Below are 18,329 nucleotides of genomic sequence, written 5' to 3'. Positions count from 1 at the left end.
CACTGATCCCACAGAAATACAAACTATCACCAGAGAATACCGTAAACACCTCTACACAAATAAACTAGAAAATCTAGAAGAAATGGATAAATTCCTGGGCACATACGCTCTCCCAATACAAAAGCAGGAAGAAGTTGAATCCCTGAAGAGACAAATAATAAGTGCTGAAATTGAGGCAGTAATTAATAACCTACCAACCAAAAAAAACCCAGGACCAGATGGATTCATAGGCGAATTCTACCAGAAATACAAAGAGTAGCTGGTACCATTCCTTCTGAAACTATTCAAAACCATAGAAAAAGACGGACTCCTTTCTAACTCATCTTATGAGGCAAGTATCATCCTGATAACAAAACCTGGCAGAGACACAACAAAAAAAGAAAATTTCAGGCCAATATCCCTGATGAACATCAATGCGAAAATCCTCAAGAAAATACTGGCAAACCGAATCCAGCAGCACATCAAAAAGCTTATCCTCCACGATCAAGTCAGCTTCATCCCTGGGATGCAAGGCTGCTTCAACATACACAAATCAATAAATGTAATCCATCACATAAACACAACTAATGACAAAAGCCACATGATTATCTCAATAGACGCAGGAAAGGCCTGTGATAAAATTCAACACCGCGTCATGCTAAAAACACTCAATAAACTAGGTATTGAAGGAATATATCTCAAAATAATAAGAGCTATTTATGACAAACCCACAGCCAATATCATATTGAATGGGCAAAAGCTGGAAGCATTCCCTTTGAAAACTACCACAAGATAAGGATGCCCTCTGTCACCACTTCTATTCAACATAGTATTGGAGGTTCTGGCCAGGGAAATCAGGCAAGAGAAAGAAATACGGAGTATTCAGATAGGAAGAGAGGAAGTAAAATTACATCCGTTTGCAGATGACATGATTGTCTATTTAGAAAACCCCATTGTCTCAGGCCCAAATCTCCTTAAGCTGATAAGCAACTTCAGCAAAGTCTCAAGATACAAAATCAATGTGCAAAAGTCACAAGCATTCCTATACACCAGTAACAGACAAACAGAGAGCCAAATCATGGGTGAACTCCCATTCACAATTGCTACAAAGAATAAAATACCTAGAGTATAACTTACAAGGGATGTGAAGGACCTATTCAAGGAGAACTACAAAACGTTGGTCAAGGAAATAAGAGAGGACACAAACAAATGGAAAAACATTTCATGCTCATGGATAGGAAGAATCAATAACGTGAAAATGGCCCTACTGCCTAAAGTAATTTATAGATTCAACGCTATTCCCATCAAGGTACCACTGACTTTCTTCACAGAATTAGAAAAAACTACTTTAAATTTCATAAGAAACCAAAACAGATCCTAAAACCATAAAAACTCTAGAAGAAAACCTAGGCAATACCATTCAGGAAGTAGGCATGGGCGAAGACTTCATGACTAAAACACCAAAAGGAATGGCAACAAAAGCTAAAATTGACAAGTGGGATCTAATTAAAGAGCTTCTGCACAGCAAAAGAAGCTATCATTAGAGTGAACAGGAAACCTACAGAATGGGAGAAAATTTTTGCAATCTATCCATCTGACAAAGGGCTAATATCCAGAATCTACAAGAAACTTAAACAAATTTATAAGAAAAAAAACCCATCAAAAAATGGGTGAAGGATATGAACAGACACTTCTCAAAAAAAGACATTTATTCAGCCAAAAAACATATGAAAAAAAGCTCATCATCACTGGTCATTAGAGAAATACAAATGAAAACCACAATGAGAAACCATCTCATGCCAGTTAGAATGGAGATCATAAAAAAGTCAGGAAGCAACAGATAGTGGAGAGGATGTGGAGAAATAGGAATGCTTTTACACTGTTGGTGGGAGTGTAAATTAGTTCAACCATTGTGGAAGACAGTGTGGCCATTCCTCAAGGATCTAGAACCAGAAATACCATTTGACCCAGCCATCCCATTAGTGGGTATATACCCAAAGGATTATAAATCATTCTACTATAAAGACACATGTGCATGTATGTTTATTATAGCACTATTTACAATAGCAAAAACTTGGGACCAACGCAAATGTCCATCAATGATAGACTGGATAAAGAAAATGTGGCTCATATATACCATAGAATACTATGCAGCCACAAAAAAGAACGAGTTCATGCCCTTTGCAGGAACATGAATAAGTCTGGAAACCATCATCCTCAGCAAGCTAACACAGGAACAGAAAACCAAACACCTCATGTTCTCACTCATAAGTGTGAGTTGAACAATGAGAACTCATGGACACAGGGAGGAGATCATCACACACCGGGGGCCTGTCAGCGGGTAGGGGGCAAGGAGAGGGATAGCATTAGGAGAAATACCTAATGTAGATGATGGGTTGATGGGTGCAGTAAACCATTATGGCACAGGTATACCTATGTAACAAATCTGTACGTTCTGCACATTTATCCCAGAACTTAAGGTATCATGATAATAAAGAAACAAGCTATCTGTGAAAATGCTTTGGGAAAGACTCTTTGAAGAATTTATGAAGAGACATTTCTGAAACCATTGAAGCCTGTAGTAAAAAAAAAATTACTGTATTGTTGCTAAACACTATTTTAAAACTTATGAAATTTCCCAGTATGAAATATAAATTTCAAATTCCCTAACTTAGCATTGAAGGCTCACTCCATTGGTACCTACATTTTCTCTACCTCACCTCCCTCATCTCTGTACTGGTCCACAGAGAATTCTTGACCAGCTCAAGAGCATTCTCACCTGTGGCAATCTCTGCTTCTTGTATTCCAACTGCCTGGAATTCCTTCTCTTTGCCTCCACTCTTGCCAAACACTGTTTATCTTATAAAGCTCATCAGAAATCTTACCTTGACTTTGGAACCTTTTCTGACTGCCTAATATATAATATTGTCCTCTCCTTTAATAAATTCTCTACCATTCTCTAATGTAATGCTGACTGTGATGTTATTTTTCTGTTGGTAGAGATGTTCTGTTCCTTCAGTTAGGTTGTATATTCCTGAGTTTATAACCATTCTCTTAGGAGTTGAAGCTCTGACAATTAATGAAAATAATAATGGCAACATTTACTGGGTGCTAACTATATGCTGGAAACTGTGTTAAGAATTTTATATGTGCGATCTCACTTGAGTCCTTGTCACAACTGAATGAAGTAGGCACTGCTATTATTTCTTCTTTGCAGATAAGGAAATTGAAGCTAAGAGAAAGTAACTTACCTGGGGTCACAAACCTAGAAAGTTGTAAAACCAGCACTTGAACCTTTGTCTACCTAGCAACAGATTCTAAACTCCTAAACTTGTTCTTATAAGCTCAATTTTTCACTCAGTGCACTTCATCCAAAGGGTTTTTGAGTGCCAACTAAATGCAAAGCATTGTACTAGTAACTGATTCATTGATTCACTGATATGATAACTAAAAATTAACAAAGGCAGCTCAAACTAGCTTACCTGAAATGGGCTACTTCCTGTGGAGGCACAGAACATTCTAAGGGAACCCAAGTACAGCCAGCCATCATGAAGGCCCATGTGATGGGTTAAGGATGGCTACACATTTCTTTCAACTCTTTTCATTGAGAGGGCAAGCCTAGCTCCCCTTCCCTTGCATCTGAACTGAACTTAGTGAGTTGCTTCATTAGTCATGTGGCAGAAGAGAATGCAGTGCATTTCCAGTCCTGACCTTCCAGGACTGGCACCTTCCATTTTCTGTCTTTTAGAATTCTTTCAAGGTGAATTCTGAACAACTTTGAAAGAAGCCTGGCTACTCCAAGACTGTCATAATGCAGAGGCCACACGTAGATGGTCAGGCTTACATTCTTGTTTGAATCTTCCTGCCAACTCCACCAAGGCACCAGACATGAGGGTGAAGCCATCTTGGGTGCTCCAGACCAGCCAGTCCACAAGCTAAGTACCACTGAGTAATCTCAGCCAATAACACATGAAGCAAGAGAACCACCAAACCAAGCTCTGCCCTAATTCCTAATCCACAAAATCATGAGATATAATAAAATGTTTGTTGTTTAAGACACTAATTTTTAAGATAATTTGCTGCACAGCAAATTGGCAATCAGAACTTCCTAGAATCAAGGACTGTTAACCAGAAACTATTCTGTTTGGCTTTATGAGCCTATAGAGTCTTCCACTGCCTTTCTTTTTACAGGCCTCTGTCATTTTCTTTCCCCTCTGAGGGCTAACTTCCTCTATTTTTCTGTGCTTATAGCAAGGATTGGTCATAGCACAGCTCCCTGGTTTATATATCCTTTTAGATCAAGAGATGATAAAAAGAGAATAGTATCTCTTGTTTCAATGCTAAATTTCAGTGAGAGGTATTTTGTATTGGTCTCAGCTTGAGACAGTTTTCAACCTCTGCTTAATAAGCATTAGCCAAGGAGAAAGGGTCATATAATATTAATATGGCTTCCAGCAGCCACAGCTGTGTATGTGTAGGAAGAGGGAATGAAGAAGGTCTCGAAAAAGTACTCAGCTACACTTCACATAAGGGCCTGCTCTCCTTGTTTCCCCATTCTCAAATGACTCTGCCTCTAGACTGTGGAGTGTATCAGCTTCCTAGAGTGTCTCATATGCTTATTAGCACAGTATTGATCCCTTGAGTGGCCTCCATTAGTCAGTGTCTTCCAGGAGTTCTTTGAAAAGCACAGGAAATTGGTAACCAAGCACGGTCAGCATCTTTCCTCTCCTTCCCTTGGTTAAACATTCTCCTCACAAGACTTTTAGATTGGGGACCATTTTGATGTATTATAAATACTCATTTACTTTATGTATTTCTTTAAACAAACTCCTCTATTTAAAACATGTATGGGTTTATTTAAAAAGTAATGATCACTACTACAGATGGAAGATCAATGTTATCTGCCATAAATAAAGGGAAACTATAAAAATAAGCACAGTGAAAACAAATTCATACCATTTATTGCTGGACTTTATTGCCTGCTGAAGGCTGGGAAGCTGAGATATATTTCCTTATTAGATAAGATTAACAAATATTATAAAGGAGTTAAAGACCTACTATCACCAAACTCTGAGACTCTCTCATTCAGGTGATCAGAAGGAATTGAAGAGAATACAAGAGAGAATACGTGTGTCACTATGCTATTTTATACCACAGGTTCACTGATTGAAGATAATCATGTGTGCACCTAGCATGAAATATCTGTGTCAGCCAGGTGCGGTGGCTCATGCCTGTAATCCCAGCACTTTGGGAGGCCGAGGCAGGTAGATCACGACATCAGGAGATTGAGACCATCCTGACCAACATGGTGAAACCCCATCTCTACTAAAAATACAAAAATTAGCCAGGCGTGGTGGTGGGTGCCTATAGTCCCAGCCACTCAGGAGGCTGAGGCAGGAGAATAGCTTGAACCCAGGAGGCAGAGGTTTCAGTGAGCCGAGATCACACCACTGCATCCAGCCTGGAGACAGAGTAAGACTGTCTCAAAAAAGAAAAAAAAATACCCTGTATCACTATGTTATTTCATACCACAAGTTTATTGATCAAAAATAATCATATGTGCACCTAACATGCACATCCTACATTTTAGGAAACGTTTGCTGTTCCAGAGAGAGCCTCTTCTTGAGTTAGAATGTCTGGGTTTGAATTCCTGCTCTACCCATTTACCAGGGTACGTGATCTTGGGAAAATTACTTTTTCTGTCTGAAGCATGGTGTTCTAAAATGAGAACTAATAACAGAATAAACAGAATCTATCTCAGAGGGTTGTCATTAAGATTAAATGAGATAGCCCATATAAACCACTTAGGGGAGAATCAGTTTTTAGCTCAATAGGTATTACTTTTAATACACACTATCCATCATGGCATGCTATACCATAGCCACTGGGTGTGAGGAAAAGAGAACAAGATGCTTCATTCATTCTGAAACACTTCACTGTCAATTTCAAACATTTGTACCTGTATATAAGGATATATGCACCTTTATAGAAATGTCAATGGTATTATATGCCAAAAATTTTCAATTCTGGTTATTCAACAGAATTATCCAAAGAGCTGTGAGAAGAAATGCTGATTTTCTAGTTTCTCTTAGATATCATGAGCAAAAAAATTCCTCGTATGAGATCCAAACATGCGGTATTTCAAAATATTTCCTGGGTGATTTTGATATCCGGCTGCATTTATTGGTTTCTTAGGGATACCACAACAAATTACAACAATCGGGGGGCTTAAAACAAATTTACTCTGTCACAGCTCCAGAGGCTAGAAGTTCAAAATCAAGGTGTCAGCAGCGCGGTGCTCTCTCTGAAGGCTCTAGGGGAGGATCCTTTCTTGCATCTTCCCAGCTTCTGATGGTTGTCAGCAGTGCTTGGTTTCTTGGCTTGTGAATACAGAGCTCCAATCTTTTCCCTGTGCTGTTCTCCCTGTGTGTCCGTGTACAAATTTCCCTCTTCCAAGGACACCAGTTTCTGGGTTAGGGTCCATAATCTAGTATGAGCTCATCTTGACTTTACTACCTCTATAAAGATCCTATTTCCAAATGAGGTCACATTCACCAATATTGAGAATTAGGACTTCCACATACCATTTTGGGGGACACAATTCAATCCACAACACCAGAGATGGTTAAGAACCACTACTTTAGACTTTTTTTTTCTGTCTAATAAGAATAGCAATGATAGTTATCACCACCAGCATAATCATTTATTAAGCACTTACAAAAATCACCTGCTGACTTTATATGATGATAAAGGTATTATTTTCCCCCATCCTCATGTTATAAGTGAGAAAACTGAGATATGAGTTTCACAACTTGCTAGTTAAAAATAAAGCCAAGATGGAGCTCAGGACTTTAGATTTTATTATTTTTTTAGAGAGACCCACAAAGACGATGGAACTTTCAGATGTCCATGTTATACCTTGGTAAGCTATCTCTGGGCTGATAAAGACAAGACTGGAATCCTATAGCTAGAGAGAATACTCCTCCAATATTTCAGCAGATGAGGAAATGAGGTGGAACCTGACTGGAAGACTGGTTTCCCCGATTTCTGCCAGTAAGTCACTTCTTCCCTAGGGCCAGAGGCATACCCGGACAGCAGGTATTAGTGGATCCGTATCTCAGTTTCAACAAAAGCAGTTCTTTTTTTTTTTAAGTTCTGGGATACATGTGCCATGAATAGACATATGGTATACATGTGTCATGGTGATTTGCTGCACCTATCAACCCTTCATCTAGGTTTTAAGCTTCGCATGCATTAGATATTTGTTCTAATGCTCTCTCTCCCCTTGCCCCCTACCCCGACAGGCCCCAGAGAGTGATGTTCCCCTCCTTGTGTCCACATGTTCTTATTGTTCACCTCCCACTTATGAGTGAGAACATGCGGTGTTGGTTTTCTGTTCCTGTGTTAGTTTGCTGAGAATGATGGTTTCCAGCTTCATCCATGTCCCTGCAAAGGACATGAATTCATTCTTTTTTATGGCTGCATAGTATTCCATGGTGTATATGTGCCACATATTTTTTATCCAGTCTATCATTCATGGGCATTTGGGTTGGTTCCAAGTCTTTGCTACAATTACTTGTAGATGGTGCTCTGGCTGTGACTGCAGAACAGAGTAATAATAACATGTACCCAAAAGTTTAATGATAAAATCCACATGACTTGGCCATGTTCAGAACACTTATTCTAGCCTGGCAGGGTACATCTGGAATGAACTATTTGGTTACGGAATACTTCAGTTGCTCTGAGCATTTCAGGCACATTGGACTTCCCAGAGAGATGGTAAGGATTTCCCACTTCTGATAATGGTGACAGAGACATTACAACTGGGGGAGGGCATATGGGAACCTCTTAATAAATAGACTGACATAATTAGCAGTAGTTCATTAGGCCCAGCTGTTGATGCCTAGTCTCTCTCTCCCCAAGCTCCAAGATGGTCCATTCTCACTCCCAGACAGTCACCCAATTTAGGTTGACTACACAGAAATTTCTAATCACACTTTTGAGAACTGACTGCTCAAATCAAAGCATGAAGTGCTCAGGAATAATACACCTCCATCTTCAGTGCCACCCATTCTCTGTACTATTCCCCTAATTTCTTGGGAAAACACAACTTTTTTCACTGTGAATTTGCAGCCCAGATGACAATCTCTGGGAAAGCATAAAGACTTGCATTAGTTTATCTGCCAATATCTCATCAACAATGGGCTTATGGTACCTGAAATAGATCTTAAGCTGGGCAAATCAAGACAACTGAAGAATTTTCTACTCTAGTCTTCTTACTCCCTTTATCCTCAAAGGGTATTACATTAGCAGGAATCAAAGAGGGGTCTCCTGCTGTTGGCAAAACTCTGGGAGGTAGAAAGAAAAGAAGTGGCAAGCCCAAGACCAATCTCCCTGCTCAGAGGAGAATAAAAAGGGTCTAATTTCTAGTAGGGATATCACAATATTCTTACCAAATGTTTGAGTTAGTGAAGAGCAAGGGCCACACCTTATTTAGCTTGTATCTTTTAACACTAGTGTATAGTAGACACTCAATATTGAAACTTTATTTGCAGAGTATCTCTCTTGGGAGATTATAATTGGGCTTGTGATTCAAGCCAATTAATTGGGCTCTGGGAAGTATTGGTTAGAGCTGTGGAACTGCCTAAAATACACATTTACTTAGCCTCACTGGATGCTGAAGATTCTTTAACTCTCAGAGCCTTTCCAGTTTCTTTTCATGATTCTCCTAATGAAGCATCTGTTCATAGTAAACTCAGAAACATTTTACAATGCATTAACATATATTAGCTCATGTTTTATTTTTTTAAATAGCACATTATTTATAAGTGTGCTATAAAATAGCAACATTTAAATGTACATATTAGTATTTTTTCTAATTTGACAAATAAATTGAAAATAATTTCTAAACACTTCTTAATTCCTTGTAAACCAAGTTCATTAAATTTTTTTGATCTTTTGCCTTTTTCTGTTTTCTTTTCCATTGTATGCTTAACCTTTCCAGCTTGTTTTTCTCCTAGTCCAGTGGGAAAGTGACGGGGTAGGTGGAAGAAATTATAAGCACAAAACATTCTTTTGTACACAACTAAAGTGTTTTTGTTTCCTTGCCAGGTTCTTTGGTAGTGACTATCTCTGACACTAAGAATTTATGTCAGCTTTGCTATCAACTTGACTGAGTTATGAAAGTGTTGACACTTTTTATTTCTCTTTCGGTCTATTAAATATATTGTTTTGAGTCTCTGTTCCCTAATCCATAATGGTCCATGGATGGGCAGCATCAGCGTCACCTGGGAGCTTGTTAGAAACTTAGAATGCCAGGCCCTACTCAAGACCTATTGGATAAGAGTCTACACTTTAACAAGATTGAAAGTGATTTGTATGAGCATTCAGGTTTAGAAAGCACTATTCTAATCCACTGGTTCTCAAGTTTGACTGCACTCTGGAATCATCTGAGGTATTTTCAAAAATATCAATATTAGGTTTCACTGTCAGAATTCTGATTAAGTTGGTATGGACATTGAGACTTTTGTTTTTTAATTATCCAGATGATTTTTTTTTTTTTTGAGATGGAGTCTTGCTGTGTCACCCAGGCTGGAGTGCAGTGGCATGATCTTGGCTCACTGCAAGCTCCGCCTCCCAGGTTCATGCCATTCTCCTGCCTCAGCCTCCCAAGTAGCTGGGACTACAGGTGCCCACTACCATGCCCAGATAATTTTTTTGTATTTTCAGTATAGACGTGGTTTCACCATGTTAGCTAGGATGGTCTCGATATCCTGACTTCATGATCCGCCTGCCTTGGCCTCCCAAAGTGCTGGGATTATAGGTGTGAGCCACCACGCCCGGCCTCCCCAGGTGGTTTTTATGTGAAGCAAAGTTTGAGAATTACCACTGTCACACATGTTACATTTACAGATATACATGGATAGATCTCTGTGATGTGCCTATGTTCTTTTATCAGTAAAACTGTGATATCAGCAGGTAGATGATTAATATACCCATTTTACAAATGGACACAATAAAATTTAGAGAGGACAAGTTACACAGAAGAGGTAATTATGATCAAGTTTACCCTACAACGTTGCTCTTATTTTTTATTTTTATTTATTTTATTTTATTATTATTTTAATTTTTGAGATGGAGTTTTGCTCTTGTTGCCAGGGCTGGAGTGCAGTGGTGCAATCTCAGCTCACTGCAACCTCTGCCTTCCTAGTTCAAGCGATTCTCCTGCCTCAGCCTCCTGAGTAGCTGGGATTACAAGCGCCTGCCATCACGCGTGGCTAATTTTTGTATTTTTAGTAGAGATGGGGTTTCGCCATGTTGGCCAGGCTGGACTCGAACTCCTGACCTCAGGCGATCCACCCACCTCAGCCTCCCAAAGTGTTGGGATTACAGGCATGAGCCACCGCGCCCGGCCAGCGTTGCTCTTTTGCTGATATTTTTTCTATATTGCCACATTGCCTCTTTCATTAGTAAGGCATAAATTACCATATTCGAAACTTAGACTGTATCTGTTGCATGCATGCTTTTTAAAACCCTATCACCCAAGCATGTTTTGTTAAAACAACTTGATTTTTTTCATATAGGTTATTCTAGAAGTCTTGTTAAATTAGAATAAAAGGAATATCAACATAATCTCATTATTACTTATGCACTTTATATATTCATTCTTTTAAAAAATAAAGATCATCTGGGGAGCTGGCAGAGTTCCTGACCTAGGTAGTGATTACATGAATGTCTGCTTGATAGTAAACCATTGAGCTGTATATTTTGTTTAGTGCATATTTCTGAATGTTTTACATTTTGTAATTAAAAATCAAGCAGTGTGTGTGTATGTGTGTGTGTGTGTGTGTGTGTGTATTGAATGCTTGTATGAAAAAATATAGAAAAGAAAGTTCTAACAGTAGTTTCTTTCCTCTGAGGAGAAAGACTATGGGGTGGTAGGGAAGCTAGGGCTTATTCTTTTTTCTTATGTTTTTCATAAATAAATAACAATTCTACAAATTTTTTTTAAAAAAAGGTCAAGGTGATTGAAGCACCTTGGTCAAAAGCCACTAGAAACACCAGGCAAAAATGTTATTTGTTTAGCTTTCTGCCACAGGGGAGAATACCTTTTACAGCAACCATGGGAACATCTTATTAAAAGGGTAGAAGGCTAGTACAGGCTTCTCATAGGATTTCTATTTGAACTGGTTAATTTACAGGTGAGATTAAGGAAGCAGGGGCTCCTTCTCAGTTGGAGGCTCTTCAAAAAACAGGAGTAGTTTAGTGATGGGGTATCTTAATGCATTTTATCTAGAAGGCAGGAAAATCACAGAGGCCTAGAGTTATCACTGGTAAAGAAGCAACAAATCACTGATGTTAGCCAAAGGAGGCAGAGTGCAGTTATTGGTGGCTGCGGAGTGTGGCCTCGCCTCTGCCTTGCTCCAAACATGGTCATAATGCCCTATCTTGTCTTAGCCTTATTCATATTCTGTGAAATCTCACAGTCTGGCTACAAAAAGCCTATTTTTTTTTTTTCACATTTTCAAAGCATTCCTTTGAACCTTTGAATGCTTTTTTTTTTTTTTTTTTTTTTGAGACGGAGTTTCAAAGTTTGAGAGATCGTTACCCAGGCTGGAGTGCAATGGCACGATCTTCGCTCACCGCAACCTCTGCCTACTGGGTTCAAATGATTCTCCTGCCTCAGCCTCCTGTGTAGCTGGGATTACAAGCATGTGCCACCATGCCCGGCTAATTTTAGTAGAGATGGTGTTTCTCCATGTTGGTCAGGCTGGTTTTGGTCTCCCGACCTCAGGTGATCTGCCCACCTTGGCCTCCCAAAGTGCTGGGATTACAGGCGTGAGCCACTGTGCCCAGCCTTGAATGCTTTTAAGTTCCAAGAACTGCAAGGAAGTTTGAGAATTTGAAAATAAAAAAAAAAGAGAAGGAATATAAATGTCTGTATCTTGGTTATCACTGGTCCCTGAAAGTGAGCAAGATAGGGATTCCATTTGGAAGTGAACTCTAAAATATTACGCTGTAGAATAACGAAACATCATTTATAACCCAATTGCTTTTAAAATAGGGTGAAGTTTTACAGCTGAAAGGTTTTTTTTCTATTGATTAATTTTAAATCCTAGTTTAAGTAAGATGTTAAGGGTAAAATAATAGAAATAGAGTACATAACTATTAAAAGACTAAAAGGTAAAAATAGAGTTAGAAAACAAATATCTCAGTCAATCAAACAAAAACACAGTAGATAGAATAAAAAAGAATGAAAAAGTCTAAAATGTAGAAAGTACAAAATAAGAGGGTAGAAATCAGTTCAGATATGTTAGCAATCACAATTAAAATGGATTATGCTTGCCAATTTTAAGACAGAGTCAGATAAGAATTTTTTTTATTAAATTCTATGATGTGTAAAGAACACACATTTAAAACATAAAACCATGGGCAGTTTGAAAGAAAAATGATGGAAGCAGGCATATCAGGCTAGAACTAAACAAAAGAAAACTGAGTTATGAGACAAATTGTATTTTAAGATAAAGAGCTTGATTAGTAATATAAAAATTATTAGATGCTGATGGTAAGTTCAATTTACCAAAAAAGATATAATAATTATAAAACTGTATATATCTCATAAAATATCTCATATATACACATACATATATATATCTATATATGTGTATGGGGGTGTGTATATGATAGAAATACATATACACATTCATTGATCCACCATTGTAGTGGAAGTTTTCAATATATCTTTTTAAATTTTGTCATACAAAAAATTAGTATGATCCAGAAATTTGAATATACACAATGGTTTCATCTTTATACAGATCAAAAAAGAGGAAAAATAACTATGGTAATAGATGTCAGAATATTAGTTACTTTGGGGAGCAGCTAGTGACTGGGAAGGAACATGGGGGGAGTTCTGCGGTCCTGATTCTGTGCTGTTCATAGATCTGGATAGTGCTTACATGGGGTAACACTTTTGCTACCACCACCACCACTACTACTAGTACTAGTTTCATTTTGTAAAAGTTCAGCATGCTGCAAATTTATGGTTTGTACATTTTATGTGTATACTTCAATAGCAAAGCAAGCAAAACTATATAAAATATTGTAAATGAATTCATATGTGCTGAAACTCTTTTTTTTTTTTTTTTCTCAAACGAGCAAGGTAAAAGTAAAACCAGAATTTGAAACAGAAGTTGTCTCTGCAGATCAGTACAGAGGTTGGAATATGAGCTGGGAAGGGGGAAGGTACATCATTAGAACTGTTGATGTTCTAGTCCGGGTCGACAACTTTTTTTTTTCTGTGACAAGCCAGATAGTAAATATTTTTGTTTTGCAGGCTACAAGGTCTCTGTTGTAACACCTCATCTGTGCCATTGTCACATGAAAGCAGCCACTGACAATAAATAAATGAATGGGTATGACTGCCTTTCAATGAAACTTTGTTTACAAAAACAGACAACGGACTGGATGTTGCTCATGGGTCACAGTTTGCTGATTCTTGTTCTAATTCTGCACAGACAGTTCACAGTTTTCTCTGCATTTTTAAGCTTTATAACGTATATCAACATTACTTATATGGTTTTGCACATTTCAGTAAATATTCACTCACCAAATTCATCTGGGCTGGTATGTGGGGTTCCAATGTGACAATACTTTTAAGATGCATTTGATATTTTATATTTCAATTGTGTATTATATAAGGATATTATATAGTTCTGTGGTATACATTGTGCAGATACGTTAGTGTCACTGCTTTTTTTTAAACAAATTATGTAACCTCCTTCATGTAAAAAAGGTGATAAAGATTTCTTCATGTAAAAAAGGTGATAAAGGTTTCTTCATGTAAAAAAGGTGATAAAAATAATGTCGATTTTTCATAAATGTTTGTGAAGAATAAGTGAAATAATGCAGATAAAGTGCATAGCACTGTATGTAGTTCATAGCAAGCTGCTACTGTGACTACTATGATTATGGCTGTTGCTACCTCTTGTGCTGCTGCTGCTACTGCTACCCCTACTGTACCACTACCATTAACCTCTTGTGCCTCAGTGTCAATTGGTGTAAAATGAGAAAGATGGAAAAGATAAACCCTAAGGCTATTTCTAGCTCTGCATCACAAATAGTAGGAAATGAGTTAGACTGATACATGTTTGCCCATTTGAGGTAGCTTGATTTAATGAATAAACAAGAACAATTGTTAATCATCCCTTGTATGTAATTGAGTTCTTCTAACGTTCTTGAGCATACTTCAGGACAGTTTCCTTCCTTAAGTAGTTCAAACACATGAACAGCATCATTCATTGACACCAGATAGTGTTTGCTGAACAATGTGTAACAGCAGGCTCACCATCAAAATGCTCACAAATCCCAAATGAGTTATGACATTACTGTAGAGAAAGATACTTAAAAGAAGTCAGGAAAGAAAAAAAATAGGGCATAGGGATAAACGAGGCCATTCAACCAAGAATTTATTGTGGCTAAAAAGTACAGCAGTTTAATATACTGGCCCTGAATTCTGGTAGACTGGGAGTCCATCCTGATTCTACTTCCTAGCTAGGTTACTGATGGGGTTGCTTCAAGCTAAAGCCTCAGTTTTCTCATCTTTCAAATGGAAGTTATGATAAAATTACATGCTAATGTCCAAATACATATCAATTACTTGGCTTCACGCATCTATGTAGCAAATGTTCAACAAAGGGCCCTTTCTATCACTAAATGCCTAAGACTGAGTGCTCCTTTGAAACATGGAGATTTAAAGCCTGGACAAGCTTTAAAATTTGCAATGCTTTGAAAGAGTCCCCTTTTCCTCACAAGAGATTGAGAATGAAAGAAGCTGCCAATCATTTGCTCTTGCTTGGTGCCAGAAATTGGTCTAGGGATTTTGTGTACATTATTTCATGTAATCCTCTTAAAACCCCACTTAAGTGAACATTGGTATCTCTCTTCCTTTTTTAAAGAAAATACGTTGATGTTGGGAGAGAATGGATAACTCATTCTGGGTCATACAGCTAGGAGTTTAAACAAGGTCTCTCTGACTCCAAACCCAGTACTGTCTTCAGCTCACTAATTTGTCTCTTTTTCAACAAATTCCTTTGTTTAGCTGCAGTGTTTCAGTGGTTCACATTACACGTACATGATTTCACCTTGTATTAGCCCATTCTTGCATTGCTATAAAGAACTACCCGAGACTGGTAATTTATAAAGAAAAGAGATTTAATTAGCTCACAGTTTGGCAGGCTGTACATACAAGAAGCATGGCTGGGGAGGCCTAGGAAAACTGGAATTATGGTGGGAGGCAAAGAAGCTGGCCCATTTTACATGACTGGTGCAGGAGAAAGAGAGCAAAGGTGGAGGTGCTACACACTTTTAAACAACCAGATCTTGTGAGAACTCACTCACTATCATGAGAACAGTGAGGGGGACGTCCACCGCCATGATCCAATCACCTCCCACCAGGCCCCTCCTCCAACCCTGGGGATTACAATTCGATATGAGATTTGGGTGGGAACACAAATCCAAATCCTATATCAAACCTATATAATTTGGGATTGGCTTCTGATCTACCAGACTTTTCTTGTACCAGGGCCCTGTGGTCACCAAATTCCTTTCTTGGCTTAGAAGTTAGCTTTGGAGAGCAAGAAATCTGCCAACTTTTACTTCCTTTGTATGTGCAGACATCTCCTGGAGGAAATAGTTGCTCATGTATCTCCTAAGGATCGGTTTCTTACAGAGGGCTACAGAAAGATTCTGCACATGTGTTCTTCAAATTCTAGCCCCCTTCTGTCAAAGATCATTACAATCATGTTTTTATATAAACCTTTATAGAAACATTTTTTGATACTTCCCAAGAGCTATAATTACCTATTCCCAACTGAATAATTCAGTCAAATAACTTTACACTTAAGGATAATTTTTGTGTGAGGAAAAACTGAGAAACACTGGAAGATATTTTGTCAAGTGTAGGACCTCGAGATTCTGGTACAAGAGCCCTAATCTGGGAAGGGCAGAGGCAGTATGGAACTCCTTGCCCCCAGCAAATGTCCTGTCTTCCCATGACTTACTTGGCCTCAGTGTGTTTATTACTCTAGCTTAACAAATTTGAGAGGAAATTACACTTCCTTAGGTTGTGAATGCTGTGATGACATCCACTTATTGCATTCCGAAGTTGTCACTTTGACTATAGACTGACACATTCCAACTATCCCACTTTCAACCAAGCTATAGACTGAATGGTTGTGTCCCTCTAAAATTCATATGTTGAAACCTACTGTGATGATTTGGGGAGGCAGGATCTTTGGGAGGTCATTAGATCATGAAGATAGAGCCCTAATAATTGGAATTTGGCAGAGCACTCATATAAGAGGCTACAGTATTAGGATTCTCCAGAGAAGATAGATACATAGATAGATAATAGACAGATGATAGATAGATAAATACTAGATACATAGATACTAGAGATATATGATATATGAGAGGATATTCATTAGGGGACTTGGGTCGCAAAATTACTGAGAAGTCTCATAGCAGGCTGCAAGCTGGAGACCCCAGGATGCCAGTAGCATGGCTTTATACAAGTCAGAAGTCCTCAGAACCAGGGAACCTATGATATTCACCTCAACTGGGGTGAATTTTCAGTTTGACACTGAAGGTCTAAGAACTTGAAGGCGTTGTTGGGGTAAATCCTGGAGTCCCAAGTCTGGAGTTCTGGCGTGTAAGAATAGGAGGAGGAGAGTGTCCTAACTTCAAGAGAGAGAGAAAATAGTTTTCTCCCATTTTCTGTTATGTTCAGGCCCCCAGCCGAGTAGATGGTGTCTGCTCATGTTAAGGGAGGATCTTTTCTACTCAGTCCACTGACTCACACACCAATATCCACTGGAAGCATCCCCACAGACCAGAAATAATGCTTTACCAGTTCTCTAGGTATTCCTTAATCCAGTCCAGCTGACACCTAAAATTAACCATCATAAGTTTACTTCATGTCACCTTGGCACCCACATGTATCTCCTTAAACCTTTCATAATCTCCAAATAAAGTCCATAACAAGACAGTAGTTTTGCCTAACATAATTCTGCATAAAACTGAAAACACACTAATCTCTTCCCCAGAAGAGGAGGTAAAGTCCTTGGGTGATATTTACTCTTCTCCTGTGTGTTAGGTCATTTTGTGTTGCTATAAAGGAATACCTGAGGCTGGGTAATATATATATATATAAAAAGGTTTAATTGGCTCATAGTTCTGCAGGCCATATAGGAAGCATGACACTGACATTGGCTCAGCTTCTGTTGAGGCCTCAGGAAGCTTTTAATCGTGGCGAAAGGCAAAGGGGGAGCATGCACGTCATGTGGGAGAGTGAGAGCAAGAGAGGAGATTCCAGCATCTTTCAAACAACCGGGTCTCACGTAAACTCATAGAGTGAGAACTCACTCATTACTACTCATTACCATGAGGATGGCACCAAGCATTTAATGAGGGATCCACCCCCATGATCCAAACACCTCCCACCCGGCCCCATCTCCAACATTGGGGATTACAGTTCAACATGAGATTCGGAGGGGATGGACATACAAACTGTACCATTCAGATATCTCATAGATTAAATACTATGGTGTAAAGTTAATAATACTTAAATACTGATATAAAGTTAATATATCTTATTTTACATGATAAAGAAATAAGAGAGGAATGAAAATGAAGATATTGGCTTAATATATGTATACATACCCAAAAACACTCTTTAAAAAATAGGGGGGAAATTCTCATGACAGTTAGTGACCTGTTTCTATAACTGGTTAGATGGTCATAGCTTGTGTTAATAACTAGCTTCTTCTTCTACCCATTCTGTATTCCCTTTGCCTTCAGCAAGCAACTCAGCTGGTCATCGTTATGTCTGTTGGGGTAGCTCAAACTTTCATTCCTGAAGGGTCTGGGACATTTGTAGTCCTGCTAGGATTGGGTTGTTGTATTTTCAATTGACCTAATCACAGGGCATGGTGCTACTAAGTGACACTCTAATGGGTCACTTGTATTCCAGAAGATATACTTTTCTTCACCTCCATTGTGGAGTAATAGTCCAATTTCCCCTTGGTGGTCTGAATCAATCACCCTGGCCAACACTGTAACACCTGTCTTAGCCTGCTAATTCAGAGACACGAGGAGACAAAAGTGGCTGGGTAGCAGTCTTAACTTCCAGTTCAATGTAGTCATTATTGTGTTTCTTGATGGAAGCATTCCTCTCATAACTAAGACACCTAGGCTAGCAGAGCATTGAGTCAGAGGAACAAGAAGCAAAAATTTTGCTAGTGGGCCACTAGGGGTGATGGTGACTGGTGCCACTCCTATTTCCACCGCTT

Source organism: Nomascus leucogenys, chromosome 2, assembly GCF_006542625.1.
Source record: "Nomascus leucogenys isolate Asia chromosome 2, Asia_NLE_v1, whole genome shotgun sequence".
NCBI lineage: Eukaryota > Metazoa > Chordata > Mammalia > Primates > Hylobatidae > Nomascus > Nomascus leucogenys.
This window is presented reverse-complemented; position numbering follows the sequence as displayed.